The 22,600-nt window shown below is 48.0% G+C and overlaps 1 long non-coding RNA gene and 1 pseudogene across 2 annotated transcripts; both read left to right on the plus strand.

The window, feature by feature from the left end:
• Window positions 1-3,464: 3,464 nt before the first annotated feature.
• Window positions 3,465-11,956, plus strand: LOC144101792 (uncharacterized). Of its 2 annotated transcripts, none has more exons than XR_013308063.1 (4): window positions 3,465-3,502; window positions 6,371-6,458; window positions 8,986-9,069; window positions 11,771-11,956. It is a non-coding gene; the product is annotated as an uncharacterized LOC144101792 (long non-coding RNA). The 2 variants fall into 2 exon arrangements; XR_013308064.1 differs by lacking the exon at window positions 3,465-3,502 and adding an exon at window positions 6,068-6,234.
• Window positions 11,957-12,954: 998 nt separating this feature from the next.
• On the plus strand, window positions 12,955-14,477 carry LOC144123063 (uncharacterized; annotated as a pseudogene).
• The last annotated feature ends 8,123 nt before the right edge of the window (window positions 14,478-22,600 follow it).

Consider the following 22,600-nt stretch of genomic DNA (forward strand, 5'->3'; position numbering starts at 1 on the left):
GGAGACAGTTAGCGAGTCTAAATTAAGCGACGATATTTTAGCTATAAGGCGACAATGGGCAACACGGTCAAACGCTCTGGAAAAGTCAATGAATATGCAGTCAGTCTGGTAGTTTTCATCCATGTTCTTGAATAAATCACTGGTAAGTTCAATTAGTTGTGTATCACAGGAAAACCCTTTTCTGAATCCGTGCTGGCGTGGGAAAAAGAAATCATTGTTCTCGAGATGGCGCGCGACGTTAGATGCAACGATGTGTTCAAGTAACTTACATGGAATACTCGTTAGTGATATGGGGCGGTAGTTACTGTGTTTTTGTCGCCAGATTTGTAAACAGCGATTATTTTGCCAATCTTCCAGTCATAAGGAATTTCGCCGGTTGCTAAAGATTGCCTGAAAATATGACACAGAATGATACTAGAGGGATGTATGGTGTGTTTGAGAATTTTTGTATTTATTCCGTCTACCACTGAGGAAGTTGATACCTTAAGACTGTTAATTAGAGACGCTACGCCTTCTGCTGTTATATCTATTGTAGTCATGAATGGGTAATTGAGTTCTTGGGGTTGAGGTAGGTTGGAATAGTCTTCGGTAGTGAATACTGATGTGAAGTAGTCATTAAACGTGACTGGACAGTTCCCTTGGGGTATTGGACATTTGTTTTCATCAAGCAGTGAAATGGTGTCCGACGTGCGTGACGGGGAAATTGTTTTCCAAAATTTTGCGGGGTTATTTTTTATGAGTGATTGAAGGTCCTGTGATAAAAATTTGTTTGGCCTTCCGGATGGCATGGCAGTATGATGCTTCACACAGTCTGTGCTCAGCATGCGCAGAATCAGTGCGCAATCGTTTCGCGGCTCTGAAAAGACGTTTTTTCTTGTTTTTCAATGCTCGTAAGGAATTGTTATACCAAGGTTTAGATATGTTGACCCGTAATGTTATTCTCGGAATGTGTTTGCGCACCAGTTTCGCTATTTTTCTTTGAACAAAGTCTAGTTTTCGTTAACAGACCGGGATGAAAAATCACGCACAGAAATTTCGGAGAAATGCTCGAGACAACGATTAATAGCGTCAAAGTCAGCCTCCCTGTAATTTAGAATCTGTTTTGGTTGGGTGCGGCGTGAGTAATAAGGGGCATTAATCGATAACTGAAGAAGCTGATGATCACTGAACCCGTCATTATAAGATATATCACTAACCCTCTCGGGAGCAGTTGATAAAATAAGGTCTAAAATATTAGCATCGCGTGTTGGAGCATTGACTAGTTGAACAAAAGAAAAGTCGAGTGTTAGCTGCATGAACTCATTAGAGGCAGATGAATGTGAACATAGGTTCAGCCAATCAATGTCTGGGTAATTAAAATCCCCGAACAAGAAAATGTCAGATTTAGGAAATCTGGTTCGAATAGCCGTGATATTGTCATGTAGGTCGGCGACAAACGTGGCAGGGGAGTCCGGGGGCCTGTAGCAGATGCCTAAGACAGTGTTACCGAGGCGGGATGCTATTGCTACCCATATGATTTCCAGTTCACTTGGAATATCCACAAGGAAAGACAAAATATTATTAACTGGAATTAATACTCCGCCGCCCCTTTTGCTTATTCTATCTTTTCGGTAAATTTGAAATCCGTTGCTATCAGGCAGAAGTTCCTCGTCAGCGATATCTGGACGCAACCACGTTTCCGTTAGAAGTAGTATATTACAGTTGCTATTATCAAGATATGAGCAGAGTTCGGTGCGTTTAGGAAGAAGGCTGCGTATGTTAGTGAAAGTCAAATGGAGAGGTGGGCTTGGAATGCTATCTATAGGCGACTGGATCGGGTTTTTGGTAACACGTGCATTGCTTCGGCATCTTAGCTATCATGAGACTTCTATTACTTGGTCAGTGTCAGAGTCGTACATGTATACTGAATCACCCATGCGCAGTTTGTCTACGCTGAGCTTGTAGGCCGTTTTTTTTTAGATTTGGCAAATTCCAAGAGCTTTTTCCTGGCGAGCCGCGTTTGTAGTGAAAAGTCCTCACGCACTGCATAATCGGTGTCTTTAAACTTCTTTCCGTTTTCGAGAATAAGTTGTTTATCCTTAAAATATGTAAGTTTTACTATTATTGGCCTGCATTTCTCAGTCTGAAACTGCCCTAGACGATGCGATCTTTCAATTTGTGTAGATTGAAGATTAACCCCTAGTTTTTCGGAACAGAGATTTATAACTTTATTTTCTGCTGTCGACCATGTTTCAGACATCTCGTCCGGAATCCCAAAAAACAGCAGATTGGATCGCCTAACTCTGTTTTCCGCGTCTTCACATCTCGATTCGATTTTTCGAAGCTGTGCGCCAATAGTACCTGACATATTCGGTCCGGACTCGGATGCTGCCGAAACCTGCTCAATCTTGCGTTCCGCCATATCAACTTCGACTGTGCGAATCCTTTCAGATAGTTGCTTCAGCTCGACGTCAACACAGGCACGCCAGTGCTTAAGCGCAGTCAATTCGCTCCGAATGTCGTTTTGACCTAATTCTATTCTTTGTACCGTAGCGAGCACAGTTGACAGTACATCCTCGTTTCCGGGGTTGGGACCAGGGTTTGTCTCCACGTCGCCGCAGAGCATCAAGAGCAGGTTACTAACGCCGTGAGCGGCTTTGCCGTCAAGCAATCCTAACACATCACACAACAGCTCAGGGCACGACACCGCAAAGAAACAACGATTGCTGGATCTAACGCAACGGCAAGCGTTTAGGTAACTGACCTGGAAGAAGAGGCGAGGTGAGTGCACCATTCTGAATGCGGTGTCGTGCCCCGCAGGGGCGGCTGCTGGAGGCTGCTTATATTCCCGGTGGTCATCGCTGATAGTGGTGGAATGCGCTCGTTGTTGCCAGATTAGCCGCTGGTGATCTGCCGTAACTGGTTGCTGCGTCCAATCCTCGGGCCATTGCGTCGAAGTCAAGGCACAGGCTCGCAGGGAGGCCGTGTCAGGCGTCGCAGCAAGTATTCCGAGTACAAGGCCAGCCTGGAAGAAGAGGCGAGGTGAGTGCACCATTCTGAATGCGGTGTCGTGCCCCGCAGGGGCGGCTGCTGGAGGCTGCTTATATTCCCGTTGGTCATCGCTGATAGTGGTGGAATGCACTCGTTGTTGCCAGATTAGCCGCTGGTGATCTGCCGTAACTGGTTGCTGCGTCCAATCCTCGGGCCATTGTGTCGAAGTCAAGGCACAGGCTCGCAGGGAGGCCGTGTCAGGCGTCGCAGCAAGTATTCCGAGTACAAGGCCAGCCTGGAAGAAGAGGCGAGGTGAGTGCACCATTCTGAATGCGGTGTCGTGCCCCCACTTTATTATTTAATTGTTTTGTTAAGTAATTTGCTCATTCAAAACTTTTTATTGCATCATTGTTAATCATTACAAATCGTAATTACACACTTACTGGATGACTGACAGTTCATGAGGACACGCCCTGTCCACACTTTCTGTCCACAGCCCGCGGTCACACATCCTGTCCACGCCACTCGTGAGGTAAGAAAAGCTTTCGCATTAGCAATCCTCCACACTGACGCATTTACCGCCTTCAGCACGCTAAACACGAATGCTCGGGTGCGTAGCATGGATGACGCCAGCACCGCCAAGCGTCGGCCGCTGGAGCCGAGACAATACTCTCGGTGTGTTCGCGGCGTCTGGCGATAGCTCGAGCGCAGTTCGATTTGAAACTTGTCTTTCGCCTGTGCCAACGTTTTTAGAAAGTACAGTTGGAAAACTTGCCCCCAGGAATCAGCCCCACTTCCGTTGCCGCTTCATCTCAGAGACGCGAGCGCCATCTCTATGGTTTTGACAGTACCACGTTAGCTTTCTTCGCCGCCGCTACGCCCATTGGCTGCGCTTGATCACGTAGAGAGTTTGCTCCCATCTGGTCTACGCTGCCTCGCGCCTCGCGTCGTTTGCGCCCGACGCGGTTGCTTCAAGCCGCGCTCGTACACGTATTGCAAAGCTCGCGTGCGCTCTACGCCTGCGATACAAGAGGCCAGGATGCTCGGGGTTGAGCTTTTGGCTATAGATCTCGGCCGAAACTTAAAGCCCTGCTTTCTGCGGTTCCACGCGGCAAAATCAAAGAAACACGACGTACCGCTTGCCACCTCGTAGTTTGGGTTCCTCGCGTGTGTAATATGCGGTTGTGCAAAGTAGACGGTAAAGTTCCCTCTATTGATTAGATCACTAAAAGTTTAGTGTCTATAAATAAAACCTGGCAAAAGCTTAAAAAGACACTAAATGCATTACCTTTTTTTCTTGCGGCATGCGCACTCATAATTTGTTTCTTCAGCCATTTTCCCTACTTCAATGAGTCGAGATAAATATATGATCGGCCCGGTGGTTGAGGCATTTTCTATAAATTAAGTGATCGATACTGGGAGCATGGTAGCTTTACTTCTTGAATGCGTATCTAATACGCATGGGATAAGCTGTTTGCCAACGCGTCTTCAGCGTGCCCGGCTGAGGTTATGGTTACAGATACTACTAAGCCGTCTTGTTTCATAAATACAAAAGAGACGAAGGCGCATCTTACGTGTGTATTCACTATCAATACGTTTCTGTACGCACGCGAGTCACCGTCTGCTGACGTTCCTCAAGCTGGAAGTAGCAGACGACGCGACGCGCCCATCCCAAAGCGACCGCTGCGCCACCGCCAAGTTGGCAAGCGTTTTGGGTTCGGAGTTTTCCGACTGCCCTTATCTAAAAACGTTGAGCAACGTTTTCAGATAGCGTTGGATAAAACAAAGGAAGCTAACATGGCACTGTCAAAACCCTAGAGATGGCGTTCGCGTCTCTTTGAGATGAACGCGGCAACGGAAGTGGGGCCGATTCCCGGGTGCAAGTTATAGGCAAGTTTTCCAACTGTCCTTATCTAAAAACGTTGGCCTGTGTCTGACCAACGGGGAAAGAGCGGACTGTCAACGGGCCCGTTTCGCCGCGTTTCGATCGTGTGTTGCTGTCTCACGCACGCGCAGAAACACGTTGCAGTTCGTTTATCTCGGAAACCTGACATGGCGTGCGGCGGTTTACGCGTGTTTTGATTGGCCTCAAAGCTGCGGCTAGAAAGAAATGAAGATTAGGAAAAGCAATGCAAACGCGAGTTTGTGGCGGTTGTAAGATTGGATAACAAATAAATTTGGCGGTTAAAGTTGTGCAGCTCCTTCATTTTTCTTCTTTCTCTGATAGCGCGCACAGGCGCCTTCTCACAGGTTAGTGTCCGGCTTCCCGCTTTACATTCTGCGTACATTCTGGAGTGTCGATGCAAAAAAAGTTGCGCATGACCTGAGCAAGAAAAACCACGAACGCGCGTTTGCTCTGCTTTCCCTACGTGTATTTCTTTCAAGTTACAGCTTTGAGGCTAAATTCGAAAGGCGCACGAGCTGTCGCAAGCCACGTCGGCTTACCGAGATGAGCAAACAACAAAGCGTTTTTTTTTATGTTGGCGTGAGACTGCAGCCATGAGCGAAACGGTCCCGTCAAGAGCGCGCACTCACGCCGTCGATCTGACGCGGGTAGAAACAATTCAAATCGAACTGCACTCCAGCTATCGTCAGCCGCCGCAAACATATTGAGTCTTGGTTCCACCAGCCAACGTTTTGCGGCGCTGGGGTCAGTCCAAGCTACAATATCGTGCGTTCGTGTTAAGCGTCCCGACAGCGCTACAAACCGCATTTGCGTCCCTATTCAATACATCGCCTGTGCTAAACATTTGGGCATAGAGTTTCATGATGTGCTTTCTAGCAACAATCAGCTCGAGACCATGTGCCGAAAGCTCGGAAGTTTGTCTGCACAGCTATACCATATTAGAAGGCGCAAAAAACTATCCAAAAAAATTGTAGTTGGTCATTTGGTAAATTACGATATGGAATTTCTTTGGTTGGATTCTGCTGGATACCTAGAATCAAATGAGTCGAAATTTTTTTTAATACTTTAAAAAATTGCATTTGGTGTTTCGAGGAAAGGCATGGATAAAAATGACAGAGCCAAGCTTGCAGACGTTTTACCCATAGCGGAGCTGCATGGTTACGTGCTATTGCTACGCTTTGGCATCCTACGACATCGACGTCCGCTAGTCATAATCAGTGACCGAGACCGCCAGTTTACGGCAGGTGTTGTGGAAAAACTCTGTGCGCGTCTCATTTCAGAAACTCGACACCCTGCCACCTTCAAACAAATGGTTTGACGGAGCGCAGGAGCTGGATACTTGCTAACATGCTTTCCAGGTATATCGCATGCGATCCCAAGACCTAGGTCCCCATTCTGCCATTTATCACGTTCCCTTTCGCGAGCCCATTCTTCCTCCTCTGCGCAGCTTCTCCTCGACACATTCTCGATACTACCTTCCCATTTTTTTCATAGATGCCGATCCTTGCATAGCCCAAACCCTACGTCTGGCCGAAGAAACCCTCCGACCAGCAACTGAGACGTTCACGGCAACTGGTTGCAGGTAGGCATCCTTGTTTTCAGTCCTCGATAAAGATGTTAGGATGCAGCGACGAAGCAACAGCAGCGCATGTGGGCAGCGCAGTGTTTTCCTCACACAGTATGCGCCAGCATTGTGTAAAGCGCCCGAGCAGCGCACTGGACTCCAGATAAAGCGAAATCTCGCCGCAGTTACTAGGTTCTTGAAGCAACCTTTGATCCGAGGTAGAGTCGCATAGACCTACAGAGTACATAGGTGGGCACCAGCGTTTTACGCGAAAACCATCGGGTACTGTCTGATTTCAGTTTCATTGATTGCTGCGGACTGCTTGGCCACCCAGAAAAGATTGACGCAAATTGGTTGCCGTCTGCACGTGGCAGCAGCGCAGAAGGCGTCGATCCGATTGGCAAGGCGACGCACGCCACATGGTCGGATGAGCCAGTAGATATAACTCGTGACATGCATTCAAACTTCTCACATTGCTGTCATTGGTTGTCCACCGGGCATGTGCAGCAGTTCCGCTTTCAACGTTGCCCCTGTCACGCTCTTGCCACGCTTCTGCTTCCCCTTTAAGCACTTCGCAAGCGGCGGAAGGGAGCCAGGTGGTGGTATGAGCGGAGAAGAACACGGGGAGACGCCGGTGGTCTCCCGTCAAGAGCCCGAAGAACTTGGCAGCAGCAGGAGAATCGTATCCAGATCCCGTCGACGGCGGCCCGAAACGCCAGAGGCATAAAGCAGGCTATCCAAGGGTGCCTTTAAGCAGTACGGTCTCTCAGTCCATCGGCTGCCACCTCCAAGCTTTAAACGGACGCAGGAGGCTTACGTCTGTGATCCAAGGGAGGTCACGGCAGCACGGACCCAACGTCCGACGGCTGCCACCTCCACGCTTGAATGACACGACCTCCGCTGCGCTGTCTCCCTCCACACCTCGGTTTTCTGGCACGTCAGCTCTCCGCTCCTGGTGTTCGCCACGCTCTTTGTCGCCGCCGCCTCGCACACACCCTTCGCACGCGCACACGCCCAACTCTGGGCTGGCACGCGCAGCGCTCCGCTGTCCGACGCACCACTGTCGACGCACCGCGTTCACAAATCCTCCGAAGATGTTTTGTGCACCTCACAATGCACAGTTCGTTCAAACTCTCTTTCAAAATTTTTTTCTTGCATGTTCAAAGGGGAGGACCATATTGCTAGCGGCCAGTGCCGCAGACAGCCACAATGTTATTAAGCGGTGTAGGATTATGAAAGTGTAAATCAGTGGCAAGAAAACATTTAATATTACAATTACAGTCACTACTGCCTCACCTCCACACGTTGTACACCATCTCAGTAGTTGCTTGCTGTGCTAAAAAAGATGAATGAAGAGGCGACGTTCTGACGCTGCGGATTGTAGTGCCAGTAAATAATGATCATTTGGGAATATGAGATAGCGTGCTTTTAAATGCGCACGCTCCGAACCCCATTTCAAATCTAGCCTTCATGTACTCTCGCGTTACGTACGCTACTTCGCTAGTTTAGTGTGCACTACTCTTGCGTAAGAAAATAACCTTTACAACATGGCGGCGCGCTTCCAAGCAGTACTCCTTGCTTCGGAGTGAATTTGTCTTTGTAGTATGTCTTCCGGTTAGTTCACGGGTCATACATGGGGCATCGGGCTTTCGTTTTGTCTCATCTCACCAAAGCAAGTTCCACGGATAAATCTCCTTTATTTATTTATTTTGAGAGGCGAATCTGCCGCTCCCGGGCGTAAAAAGGGATGTTGGTTTGTTGACTAAAATGGTTTCTATTCTAAAAACCAGATGGCGCCACTAGGCTGACGTATCTTTTCGTGTTTCCACATGGAACAAATGGCATAACGCCCCGTAAAATGCTTGCGTTTAGCCCACGTAGGCGTGCATATGCTATTCTAGAGCTGACTAATGTTCTTTCACTCTTCGGTACATACACAGCGTCTATTTATACTCTTTTTCAACGTGTCTGCAAACGCCGCGATCAGATGACACACGATGGAGCGCAGAGAAACACGTTTAACGCACGATTTTAATTGGCAGAGGGGGTCTTTGGTTTCCATAGCGCTGCAAGGAACTTATGAGATGGAGTATAGACAGTAGCGGAACGATAAACAGACGGCGAAATCGAATTCAAAGATGCAGTGGGAAGGCAACTGCCCTCCATGTGCACCACCCTCCAGCTATCTCCCCACCTCACCCCACCCTCCACAGTAGGGGGAAGCGCGCCCACCCACCTACTGGCACCCTTCACACTTAAAAAAAGTGTATAATTACAAGCACTTCTCCGAAAATTAATTGTTGCCGCGCAGAAAAAAAAATTGTTAAAGGAATAAACGAAAGTGATCAAGCAAAAAACAGATATTATCTGTTTGTGACAGCCGTGGTCTAGTCTCGAGCGTTTTTGGTCAGAAATAAGCATCGAATAATGCACCGCAGAACCTTAAAACATTCCTTTATTTTTTAAAGCCATGAATGTAGTAAACGGAAACCTACCGCTAAATTTTCCGCACGGCGAATACTCTGTGGTCCTGCTTTTGGTGCAGAGCTGCACTTCGCAAGATGGTTTCTGAGTGAACAGTGGTGGACTTGCAGCTGCGTCTGCTGGATCTATCGCTTCATTTGTGCAGGTGAGTAAAAAAAAAATTCTCGCGAGAAGATAAAGCTGTGGGCTGGGCGCCTGCCTAGTTGTCTACAAGCAACGTCGACCCGGGAGCGGATCGTTCGCTTCCCGCTTTGCGGCTGCTGCGTGGCCTGCGCTCCCTCGTGTATTGCGGTGGAGCATGTCTTCGCCTCAGTACGCTCGGAGGCCTGGTAGTCGCCGCTGTATCGGCTTCAGCCTCAAATAGATTCGTTACGGCTTTTGCTATGGCTGTGAGATACAATCTAAAGATTTTTATGTTTAACATCCTGTTTGCTCTGTTTGGCTGCTAATAAGAACTACAATACTAGATTATGTCACGTATTACGGACTGTTCTGAACGGTGAGATGGATGCATGTTATGTTGGGCACGGGCCGTCAGCTGCCGGTTGGTGTCCGTTCTCGTCGGAGACTGGTGCAGAATTGGAAACGACACAGATGCTTGACAGCATGCTTAAATTATGAGCACATTGAGGGGACAGGTTACGAGAGTGTTTATTAAGGGCTTAGCTTAGGCTTTTAGTGAATGCGCATCTCTGCTGACGTAGTCCGTCGCGTCGCCTGCCGCCCACGCTTGCATGCAACATGGTGCGAGTTAGCGGTGCTTGTCGCACGCGGCATGCAGGCATGAAGACGTCAATCTGGGCCATTTTTGGTAGGTTCGCATATTTGCAGCATATCGAAAGCAGCGAATAGAGCGTGTAACTTAACAGCGTACCCTATTCAGTGAAAAGCGCGTAGCAATCAGCATGGCGGACATGCTTTGGGAGCATCTTTAGCCATCTGTTTACAGCGATATATCCCCGTAACTTTACAATGAAAATCCAGTTAGCACGTCGCATCATCATTAACCATTTTTTTTTCTTTCACTCGAGGACGAACCAAATAGCCCGATTTAACCCTCAAAATAAGGGATCGGTGTTCGTTAGTTTAATTCTGAACAGTATCGCGGGCATGATAAACGTGTTATCCGATGATCTCGTCCATCCGATTTGATAATGTACGTCGCTGTGAGACATTAATGCTGCACCTGGCCTCTACTGGGACTGGCAGATCACAGCGCGGAATATAAGTATATTTTTGTGTATATCCCTGGTGCATTTATCCTGGCCTAAATAGAATTAAAAAACAAATTGCGTAATGGTATTTCTAAGGCTTAGGTTAACTTGGGCGGCGCCTAGCAAATCCGCAAATTACTCCATCCATACACTGATGTTTCAATTCCCTTATGCAGTAGCCGCCGCGGTGGCTGAGTGGTTATGGCGCTTGGCTGCTGGCCCGAAAGACGCGGGTTCGATCCCGGCCGCGGCGGTCGAATTTCGATGTTTTTTTTCTTGGGGGAGGGGGGAAACTCAAGCATTTATGCACCTCTAGTTCACATCGTCCCCGTCTCCTCAGAGCCAAATTTACTAGATAATCACTTGTGTTAATGGAAGTTTTAGAATAGAGGGATCGGTGCGGCGGATAGGGGAAAAGCGGGGGCTTCAGTGGTCATGCGCAGGACAATAACCCAAAATCTCTATAATCGATAGGGTCCCCCTATTCCACAGCTCCCTAATGTTAACATATCCCCTGATGTTTTGGAAAGGAGTCGGGGGAAGAAGCCCCCCGCTCCTCACAAAGCTCTTTTCCCACCGCATTTCTCGCACGCACGCACACACACACACACACACACACACACACACACACACACACACACACACACACACACACACACACACACACACACACACACACACACACACACACACACACACACACACACACACACACACACACACACACACACACACACACACACACACACACACACACACACACACACACACACACACACACACACACACACACACACACACACACGCGCGCGCGCGGTAATGGAATGGGGATACGGCATTCACGTATTGTTTTTTGACCGGACAGTGGTGGTTTCTGCACTCGAAACTCTTGTACGAAGAGGAAAGGCAGAACAGATCTAACGTTTCGATAAAGCATGTTGCACCTCGTTTTAACCATTCAATCTCCCTTATTCGCGCGGCCACATGTACTGTCAGGGCTAAAAGTTCCTTGGATGCATGAGAAACGAATGACGCCTAGAGCTTTATTATTACCCGCTGGATCAAAACCTCACTTGTGAAGATGCAAGTCGATCTCAAGTTCTTTAATATGTGGTAGTGAAATTATGTGATCACTGAGAAACATGGCGCTTAAATGGCTTTACTAGTGTCCAAGAGACATGTCTCCGATGGTACATATATGACAGGAAACTCTACAAACACATGTGTCTCATGAACAATGAGTTTCGAGGCATCATATGATCATTCCGCCTATAGCAATACCTACGGCTCTTGCTGATGTACGGTTTTCGATAAAACGAATCTTGCTGCTTTATCGTTATCAAGAGCTTGTCAAGGAGGTTTGAGCAGGAAAGTGACACCTCAAAAAGTTAGAGTTTTACTTCTGGGTGGGAACAGGTAAGATTACTGTTTTTTTTGCTTAGTTTTTACTTCTCAGAACATAGCCGATTATACATGAGACCTGATTTTTTTAACACACCTTAGTTTGTTTTGCGCTTCTCGGAGTGATTTTGTGCGATTGTGCAACATATATATTTTTGTCTTTCAACTATTAAAATCATTTTTAGTTCTTGTTCCTTGTCGTTACTCTTAGGTCGTGGCTCTTTATTTCAGGGCTGTTGCAGCTATTAACCATGAAAGAGGAACGAAGGCTGAGAAGACAGGCGGGAAGCAACACTGCCTGGCATCAAGAGTTGCTGCACTGAAGGACTACGACTTCTAGATTTTTGGTTTCTGTTACCTATTCAAGGACAGCATGATTTTTGCTTAAGTAATAAGTGTTTTATTAATGTACGGATATACGTGGTGCTCAGAAATACTTTCGGAGAAGGCTGCTTAACCCTCATGGCCCCCTGTCTTCAGTTCGATTTTAATAAATCTTTTTCTTCATATTGTAACGATTCTGGCGACAGCCCGTCTGGTTCAGCTGCGTAGTCGACCCGGGACACCTGCAGCCGCGGTCCCTGTACGGCGATAGGCATCTTCGTTCCCACGGCCTGTCCCCGCTTGGGTTATTGGATTCGAGACGGACGACTCTGTCGCCGCGTGTAAACAACATTGCTACGGAGGCAGTTACGGCGCGTTTATACTCCGACGTAACGCGCGCGTCCGCGCGCGGCACGGCGACGTCCCGTCGGCCAAAGCGAGACCCTCTATAGATGCCTTGCACCGACGTCACATCCGGTGTCCATCGTATGCCAGTCGGCCATGCTGTCGAACCACCGCCGCCTTTCCGCTCGTAGCTTACCACCGGTGTGGAAGCATTCTTCTTCTTCTTCTTCTCCTCAAGTAATATGGCATTGTCAGCTCACGTCGTTTTTGTCTGCGTCTCTCCACAGCTTCAGTATGGTTATGTGCGCTATAGTTGGCTGCTCAAACCGTAGCGACAGCTCAAGGAGAAAGAAGAAGCCGACGAACACAAATTTCTACCGCATTCCGAGGATCATAGCAGACAAGTGCGAGCGTTCAAAGACGCTTAGTACAAATCGGCGCACACTGTGGCTGTCACGAAATAAGCGAGCCGACTTGGACCCGGACAACCCCAACTTACGTGTGTGCGGAGCGCACTTCACCACAGGTAAGAGGCTTGTGCCGTGAAGTAAATGTTAGTGAAAACGTGGGAAGCAAGGACTACAACCTGATTTTGATTTGCAGGGTCGCCAGCCGATTTGTTTGACAACACGAACCCAGACTGGGCCCCGTCATTGCATCTCGGCTACAGCTCTAGGCGAGTCGGCTCGGATCGCCACGATCGCAGCCAGCAACGACGGCAGTGAAAACGATGTGCCGAGACCGAGATGACCGGGTCGGAAGAGCCGTGCGGCGTCGCCGCACCCGTGCCCGATGTTCCCCCATCGCCGCATCATGCTGAGGAGGTCGACGCCGGAGAAGAAACAGGTGAGTCGGCCTTGCACCATGCCGTCATAGCCTTAACTTAAGAAATAATTACGCGGTCGTCCTGCAGTCTGGCTCTTTCTTTCACACGACCGCTAAACGATGAACGTTCTCTTCCAGGTGTTTATGTGCAGACAGACATGAGCATGAGCGACATTGGGGCATTAGAACAAGAATGCATCAGACTCAACGACTGCGTGTACACTACACGTTCCGAAAAGGTGCAACTTGAGATGACCGAAGAATCATTGAGAAGTTCAGAGCCCAAGGTAGTATTCTACACAGGGATGGCAAGCTTCACAATGCTTCTTGCAATTTTCAAAATGCTAGAGCCATTTGTTTCACACAGTGTGAACAACAGCCTGGCAAAGTTTCAAGAATTTGTGCTCTTCCTGATGAAGATCAAGCTAAATCTTCAGAATGCTGACCTGGCCTTCAGATTCAATGTGTCTGAATCTACTGTCTCACGCATTTTTGGCAAATGGCTTCATGTAGCTCACTGCCGCTTGAAGTCTCAAGTTATGTGGCCCGAACGAAGTGCGCTGCAGCGCACCATGCCACAAGCATTCTATGATTAATTCGGCAGTGATGTGGCCGTCATCATAGACTGTTTTGAAATCAAGATTGAGAGACCGTCCTCATACTTGCCGAGGAGTGAAACGTGGTAGACTTACAAGGGTAGCAACACTGCCAAGTACTTGATAGGGATTGCCCCACAGGGTATTGTCACGTTCATCTCGGAGGGCTGGGGAGGCCGAGTGAGTGACAAACATATCACACGGAACACTGCGGGCTCCTAGACAACTTACTTCCTGGAGACGTTGTTCTAGCAGATCGAGGGTTTAACATCGCAGACAGTGTTGGTTTCTACCGTGCCCGGCTACATCTGCCAGCATACACAAAAGGCAAGAAACAGCTGTCGGCTGCAGAAGTGGAAAGCACAAGGAAGCTTGCTAATGTACGTATTCACGTGGAAAGAGTAATTGGACTCATAAGGAACAAGTTTCTGCTGCTGAAGTCTGTCCTTCCGATTGACTATGTGACATGTCGACAAGGTGACAGCATCACTCCACTCGACAAAATTGTGACCGTGGGCTGCGCACTGTCCAATTTATGCCCTTCGATTGTCGCAGCATTGAAGGAACCAAGCAAAGAGAATGTGCCCGAATCTGTTGATGGGTGCCCACCATAACTGGGGATTTATGCACGAGTGCAAGAATGTGGTCATGGACAGAGAAGTTTGTGGGATGCAGGTTAGCAGAAAATAATTTATTTGTGCCTTCTCTCACTAGCCAATCAAATGGTATTTTCTCATGGTATGGAGCATACATATCTCCTCATGCTTTTTGCCCCAATACACAAAACTAAACTTTTCTGGAATTCGGCATCCTGCAAACTTTTGTTATCACTGTGCCTACTTTTAGAGGTGTGGGCGTAAGCAAGTAAAGCACACTATAATGCTCTGGTTTGGTATGGTTTGCAGTTTGTACGAGGAATGCATCTGTATACTGATTTCTGGTGGTATATGTGGTTCTTCTCTGCCCTTATATTTTTGTCAACTGCAGATCAGGTGTTTAGAATTAATTTTAGCAGTTTCCATGACCAACAAGTACCCTTTTCTTCTGTTATTACATTTTTGTATTTGTAATAAACTACTTCATCCTCAAACATTCCTTTCCGTATTTGCATTTGTGTATTTGTAATAAACCATTCAATCATCAAACATTGCCATGTGTGTACAGTTCATATGTGAAAACTTCAATGAGTTCAATAGGTTCTGCTCAGAGTGGTAGCCAAGCTGGTGCAAGACTTCAAAGCTTTTTATTACACAGACTTTGGGTCAACTGAACAGTTGGATGCCAGTGGTTGGCATGGATAACACACAAAAAATGCCCGTGTGCTGTTCAGTGCACGTTAAAGAAAACCTCGGGTATGACAAGTTGTACTGTCAAGAATGTTGGGTGGGCTAATGCACTAAAATCCCTGTTTGCTGTTCGGTGCATGTTAAAGGACGCTTCAGGATATGACAAGTTATACTGTCAAGAACAATGCTCAAAGTCCAAAGCAAACATCATGTGTTAATGTATCATACCTGCTCTTTTCGTACCGTACATGGAGTTGCGGAATCAGTGGGTAGCTCTTTGATGCAAGGAAGTGAAAGGCTACGAAGCTACATATTTGCTTGTTTTGGCTGCAGTTTCAAAACACTTATAGACAGCAACTGTTGTACGGTACTGGTATGGTTAGGCTTGCACTCATTTGCTATCAACAGCTCCATAAACCCAGACAGACAGTATTTCCCAAACAAAGCAACACATGGGAAGTGCAACTGGGCACAGGGTATAATGCACTGAGCTTGTGTGATAACAGTACATATACGTATTACAGACGAAAGGAGAACTAAACATCCGCTGTAGAGATGCATAGAAGTTGGACGCAGTTTGAAGCACACTGAAGCATCTGCTACCACCACTACCCTATGCAATAAAACCAAAATTAAGCACGCTGTTTCTCTTCACCTCCTCTGCACTGTGGGCAGTACCACTGCTTAGTTTTAGGTGCTCGGGTCGGTCCGACGCAAGAAAAATGGAACCATTTGTACACGCAGGCTTCACTGTCGCAAGCAACCATTTTGCCAGTCTCTGGTCCATTACAATAACAATACGCCTGTTTACACAATGCAGTTATGCCAACACTGTCCTTCTGCCTAGTGAAATACTTGGCATACAGTTCAGGGAGCACTGCATTCACAAAGAACCTTTCTGAAATTGAGAAGATGTTTTCACAGAAATCTTCATCCCACTTGATGCGATGCGTTCTACGTGAAAACTTCGTGCCCAAACTACAAAGTCGCAATACTTCACTTGGCACACAGCCATCTGTGTCTGCACTTTATAATAATATGCATGGCTTTTCTGAAGCTGCATGATCCCATTAACTTCAGCCAGGCACGTGTTTTCATCAATGAATGCAGTTGCATTCCTAAACACGTATGGGCATTTAAACTCTGCCACACCTTTTCCGCAGCAGCTACACGAGGCCAGAGCATTTGGTGTAGCCCCAGCAAAAGGGTACCTAGTGCTGAGGTGCAGGCCTGACTTTGACAATTTGAAATTGTCATGTTTTGTGCCTTCACTATTTGCATAAGCTGCTAAGGCATCCTTCTCATGATTCCTACCCCACATGATAGCTGGCACTTTCATAGTTTGGGCTTCTGGATAGCAAATCTCTTTGATTAGGGACACACTAGGTTTTGCTACTTTAGTGTGGCATGCTTTCTTCATTAATGAAGCAGTTATTCTTCCTGCTCTGTAAAGGAACAAATGGGGAGAGTCACTCTGCTGCTTCGTTAATGACTCTACTTCCTTTACAGTGCCCTCTGAAATGGTTAAAGTAGACATGAGCTCTCTTGCTTTGTTCACGAGCACGTCGTAGCTGTCGCCTAAAGCATCGTCAGTGAACAGATTTCTTAGGTGTGCTGCTGGCTTTTTAACTGGTTCCTGGAACACATCACATCTATCATCAAGCACAGAGAAAAGAGCTGGCACTGCACCATCTTTTCCGATGTCATCATAAAGTGCGTTCAACTCTTCTGGAGAAGGTCCTGGGCTTTCCAACCTCTTCCTCTTCTGCTGACCTTCAGCACGTGTGCCATCAATCTGCTCTTTACGCCCTCTCGACGAAGTGAAGTTGATATCTCTCAGCCGTTTAAACTGCACCTTTTCAACATAGGCTGGCAGCCAGATGTTTTCTTTCTGGGTGCATGAAACTGAGTTCCTGATACGCACTGCAGTTTCCGCAGCAAAAAGACAAGCTCCAACATGCGAGCATGTCTCGCCTGTACCTGCCATGCAGGTTCAATGGGCAACAAGCACAGTGCCATTTGTCTTGCATAAGATCCAGGCTTTAAGTGGGTGGTCGCTGAGCCGTTGGGAATGGTTGACCTGCGAAAATGTTGTGAAGTTGTACATAACAGTGCACATTTTTTGTTTGCAAAAAAATGGGCATATGCACACCAGACAAAGTGGTCTCAGACAGAACAAATTTTCAGTGCTCCAGCATTCTAAACGGACAGGCATATTTTATCTTCTTCATCACTGCATTTTCTCCAGTGAAACTTCTACTAACCGACATGCTCCGCAAATTTCCCTACGCGGACGTCTGAAATTTTCCTGTCACTAAGCCTGCCGCCACAGGCAGAAGCACGGTTTATTTTTCATTTGCATAAATTCCAATGGTCATTTTTTTGCGTATGCTCACAGAGAAACATGCCAGAAAGGTTCCTTGAGCTTACCTCTCCGAGCAGAAGCACCTTCTCGTCTTGTAGGCGCACCGCAGATAGGCTTCTCACCTACCCGCTGGTGAAATAGTTATGCGCCTCTAATGATAAATGCTTTCATTTCTTCTAATGTAACAAGACTAGAGGAGCACACTAAATAGTTCGCGATATTCCCGTGAGTCACTGCAGGTAACACATCAGCGTCCATCGTTGTATCAACACCCAGTCTCAGCGTGTACGGGTCCCTACCGTCGCACATTTGCACTTTTCCTTCATAGCGTACGCGCGCAGATCCAACAAGTACAGAGAAATAACTCGCACTGAACGGCTCATTCCTCTGAGGAGGAGGCATCGCGTCCGAATATGTAAGAACAATTCAAAGCGTCTCGGAAGCGGTCCGGTGTCACGGGTCTACGGAGTGGACGCACGTGCGCGGACGAAGCGAATGGTTCGGCAGCATGGCCGCTAGCTGTTGATGTGGCCGGAAGTGGCGACACGTGCAAGGCATCTATACTCCAACGGCGCTTGACCGCCGACGCGTTCGGCGGCTTCGGCGCATTCTGACCGCGTTGGCGGAGACTTGGAGCATGTCTCTATTTCGTGCCGAGTGCGCCAGCCGCCGCCGGCCGCCGGCCCGGTTCCGCGTGCTCCTCGGGTCGGCGCTGCTTCGCAAACCTACGAGAGATGGCGCGTCGAACGTTCTGCGCAGTCTGCGCATGCGCTACTCCTTGCGCAGCCGCTGAGCCGCGTCGGAGTGGCCGGACTGTAGGAGGGCCGAATTCGCGCCTAGCGTGGTTTCGCCAACCTGACGTGACTGACCACCGCCGGAGCTCGCCCGCGCGCCTTTAGCGCCTTTAGCGACCGCCAAACCGAGGAGGAGTGGCTCACCCCTTCAACTATGCCGGGTCGCCGGCGCCTCGCCCATTCGGACTTCCCGGAAGACGTGTTCGGCTTGACAGCGTGAGAACTATCGTTCGGACGCGAAGACAACGCTCTCTCTGGTGGGGGCGATGGTCCAGCAGCACCCTCTCTCTCTGGCGAGACATGTGACGGGGGCGTGTCTCTATGTGAAGCGGTGGTGTGTGTGTACGACAGCGCAAGTTAGGCCACGCCCAACCTGGCGAAGACTTCCTCGAACCTGGGGAATCCTAGGGACCGGACCCTTTTAAAACCGGACGACGAGTGCCATGAGAAGGAATCCTCGATCATCCTCAGATCTTCTCAGATCCTCCGACCTTCCCCCATCACCCTCCAATGGTTTCCTAAATCTTGTAAATAATGTAAAATAAACCCCCTGTACGGTTTCCTTCATAAGGAAATTCGTCGTGTCTTGTGATCAAGGAGGGGGACGGGGCAAGGGTGAGCGGCGAGGTCGGTTCAGGTCTGGCGGGCTGGGGCACGGCCGGGCGGCGTGGATCAGGAACTCACGGCCGAGGACCACGGCTGACGGAGGACGCCGAAGCTCCAGAAGCAGGATGGGGATGAACTCCGCACCTCACACCAAATGTTACGTGGCGACCGGCCACAGAATGAGGCGAGATGAACGATGGCAGTGAGGTGATATTTAATGGCTGCTGGCCTAGCGCGAGTTGCCCATCCCGCGCCACTGCCAGCTTCGTCGTCTTCGTGACAATAATGTGGAGCAGTCTAAAAACAAGTCAAAGCTCCTGAACTGGGATCCGAAGAAATTGTTTTCTGTTTTATTAATGGCAATAACGGATGCATTCAAAGGCTTCGTTTTTTAAAGTGTAAATCAATTGAATCAAAGGACTATGTAAATTCCGGGCAAAGTTTGAGGAGTACTCTGTCTCGTGTTGTTGCTATGACGACGGGCATGCCATACTAGCTAGGCTTAACAAAAAGAAATTCGTCAATTTATTTAAAAAACGAGGACTATTTCTCACCTATATCATTGCGGAGGGACAATTATGACCAAAATGAAAACGAATGCAACCATTTAAGGAGTAACCGCATGAGGCGCAAATTCGCGGCGACACGCCGCGCGATGGCATCGCGCGATGGGCTGAGGGCCGCCGAAGCACTGTCGCTCAACGCGTCGCCCAGGTCCTGGGTTTGCAAGAAATTTTGCCCATCGCCCGGAAGTGCCGTGCGAGACTAGCCAAAGACGGTAGGCCTTGCGGGTGAGCAACTTCCGATCCGTCTTGCGCGCGAAAGTCGATTTTTTTTTTCAGCGGGCTTTCCGCGCGGAGCAACAGCCGACGCATTCCTCACCATGGCAGCTATGCAAGAATTTAATGAAATGCTCATTAATGAAGTTCAAAAGTAAAGGATGTTGTGGGTATGTCCTACACGCACTATAAGTCGCAAGAGCGCAGGAATGTCGCCTGGCGCCTCATCGCAGCGTCCTTCGGGCGCACTTTTCTGCGTCACGTGACTTTGTGTAGACTAAAAATAAAATTATTATCTAAATATATTTTTCAATGTTTCTATTGTGTTTTATCTTGTATGAAGCTTTAACAGTGTTGTTATACGCGTTAATTAACGCAATATGACTGAACGCTGAAGCGGCCGCAATCGAGCAACACTGAAAACGCGCCGCTCCGACGCCGAGTCCTGTCGCTTCGTGCGGTTTGCGCCAGCGGCAGCGATGGGCGTCATCGCGCGACGTATCGCGAAGGAATATCGCCTCATGCGGTTACCGCTTTATAGTCAACCATCGCATCGAAAATTCAGCCGAGACGCAGTATTTGGTCCGAAGCGGGAGGGCAGGGCGCCGCCATGTTGTAAACGCTAACCACGCAAGCAACGCAAGCTTCGCAACGCAAAGTCCGCTGGCTTGCGTGCGTAGGCAAGAGGCAGGGTTTGCGCTGGCGTTCTGCGCATGCGCTCTACCGTCCCCGCAAGCTCCTTGCGGCGTGCGCTAAGCCTTTGCGGACGCACTACTACAACTAAAACAGACTAATAAGTTCCCAGCAAACAAGTGGCTGCGCTATTAAAGCTAGCTTTGCTTACTTTGCTCAAGGGCATTATGGTTTACTGCTTCGTAATCCCCGACGGTCAAATAACTAAGGAAGGCTAGAAACTGCGCGAAAGGACGATGACAGAAGGTAAAGACACGTACACGACCCCACGGGCAGATAAATAGTTGGCAGTCTGCGCCCGTGGTTTCGTGTTCGTTTCCTTGTTCTCGTCCTTTTGCGCAGTTTCTAACCTTGATCGAAAATGAACCAACTAGCCCGCAAGAATATCTTCCTAAAAATGAAATAACGAATACGGTGCAAAGCCGATGATGGTGAAGTTGACGAGACGCACAAATTGCCCACTCATTCTCGCTTTTAACCCGCGTGCAAGAACAAGATTTTCTCGCTCCGTACAACCAAGTAGTGATTTTTTGCAGGTATTGCCCGGTCTCGCTTTAGAGTAACGACAGTACCCAGCTTCAGCTTTAATTCTTTGACTACAATAGGCTTGCTAAAGTGAAACTACATAAGGTTTTTTTTTTGTTTATGGTTTATGGGGGGTTTAACGTCCCAAAGCGACTCAGGCTATGAGAGATGCCGTAGTGAAGGGCTCCGGAAATTTCGACCACCTGGGGTTCTTTAACGTGCACTGACATCGCACAGTGCACGGGCCTCTAGAATTTCTCCTCCATCGAAATTCGACCGCCGCGGCCGGGATGGAACCCGCGTCTTTCGGGCCAGCAGCCAAGCGCCATAACCACTCAGCCACCGCGGTGGCTACTACATAAGGGAATTGCAACATCAGTGTATGGATGGAATAATTTACGGATTTGCTAGGCGCCGCCCAAGTTAACCTAAGCCTTAGAAATACCATTACACAATTTGTTTTTTTTTAATTATATTTAGGCCAGGATAAAAGCACCAGGGATATACACAAAAATATACTTGTATTCCGCGCTGTGATCTGCCAGTCCCAGTAGAGGCCAGGTGCAGCATTAATGTCTCAAAGCGACGTACATTATCAAATCGGATGGACGAGATCATCGGGGAACACGTTTATCATGCCCCGCGATACTGTTCAGAATTAAACTAACGAACACCAATCCCTTATTTTCAGGGTTAAATCGGGCTATTTGGTTCGTCCTCGAGTGAAAGAAAAAAATGGTTAATGATGATGCGACGTGCTAACTGGATTTTCATTATAAAGTTACAGGGATATATCGCTGTAAACAGATGGCTAAAGATGCTCCCAAAGCATGTCCGCCATGCTGATTGCTACGAGCTTTTCACTGAATAGGGTACGCTGTTAAGTTACACGCTCTATTCGCTGCTTTCGATATGCTGCAAATATGCGAACCTACCAAAAATGGCCCAGATCGACGTCTTCATGAGTGCATGCTGCGTGCGACAAGCACCGCTAACTCGCACCGTGTTGCATGCAAGCGTGGGTGGAAGGCGACGCGACGGACTACGTCAGCAGAGATGCGCATTCACTAAAAGCCTAAGCTAAGCCCTTAATAAACAGTCTCGTAACCTGTCCCCACAATGTGCTCATAATTTAAGCATGCTGTCAAGTATCTGTGTCGTTTCCAATTCTGCACCAGTCTCCGACGAGAACGGACACCAACCGGCAGCTGACGGCCCGTGCCCAACATAACATGCATCCATCTCACCGTCCAGAACAGTCCGTAATACGTGACATAATCTAGTATTGTAGTTCTTATTAGACTAGTAAAGTAAACCGATAGCTCTAAAAATTAATATTAACAAAATTAATAGTCGATAGTGTCTGAAGGGCATGGCAGTGTACGATAGACAGCGAAACATTGCAATTTTTCAGGGAATACATGTACTTAGGGAAGATATTGATCGCATACCCGTACCCCGAGAGTGTAAGAGTTAGTAATATAAGAATGGGGTGGAGTGCATTTGACAGACACTCTCAGGTGATGAACAGCAGTTTATCAGCATTCCTGAAAAGAAATATAAATGACAGCTGTTTATTACCGGTACCAACTTATATTGCAGAAACGTGTAGGCTAGCGAAAAGGTTCAACTTATATTCCTGACATCCTGCTTGCCGTGCAGTTGCTCGACTAGGTGATGTGTAGTGACAATAGGATAACAAGGTCTCTAATTAGCCTCGACTTGATGAAGGAACCGACTAAAGCAGTAAACACGAAGCCCATCAACGAGTGAGCGCGGTAAGAGAGAAAGAAGAGGAATTTAGGATCTCTCTTCAAAACACGTATTTCGATTTAACCGAGAACTACGACCTTAGTGTTCCAGCCAATAATGATATTCTCGCAAACATCAATAAGGAGTGTGCAGTAGAAGAAGTAGGGTAGC

The sequence above is a fragment of the Amblyomma americanum genome, chromosome 1, assembly GCF_052857255.1.
Source record: "Amblyomma americanum isolate KBUSLIRL-KWMA chromosome 1, ASM5285725v1, whole genome shotgun sequence".
In the NCBI taxonomy this organism is placed as follows: Eukaryota; Metazoa; Arthropoda; class Arachnida; order Ixodida; family Ixodidae; genus Amblyomma; species Amblyomma americanum.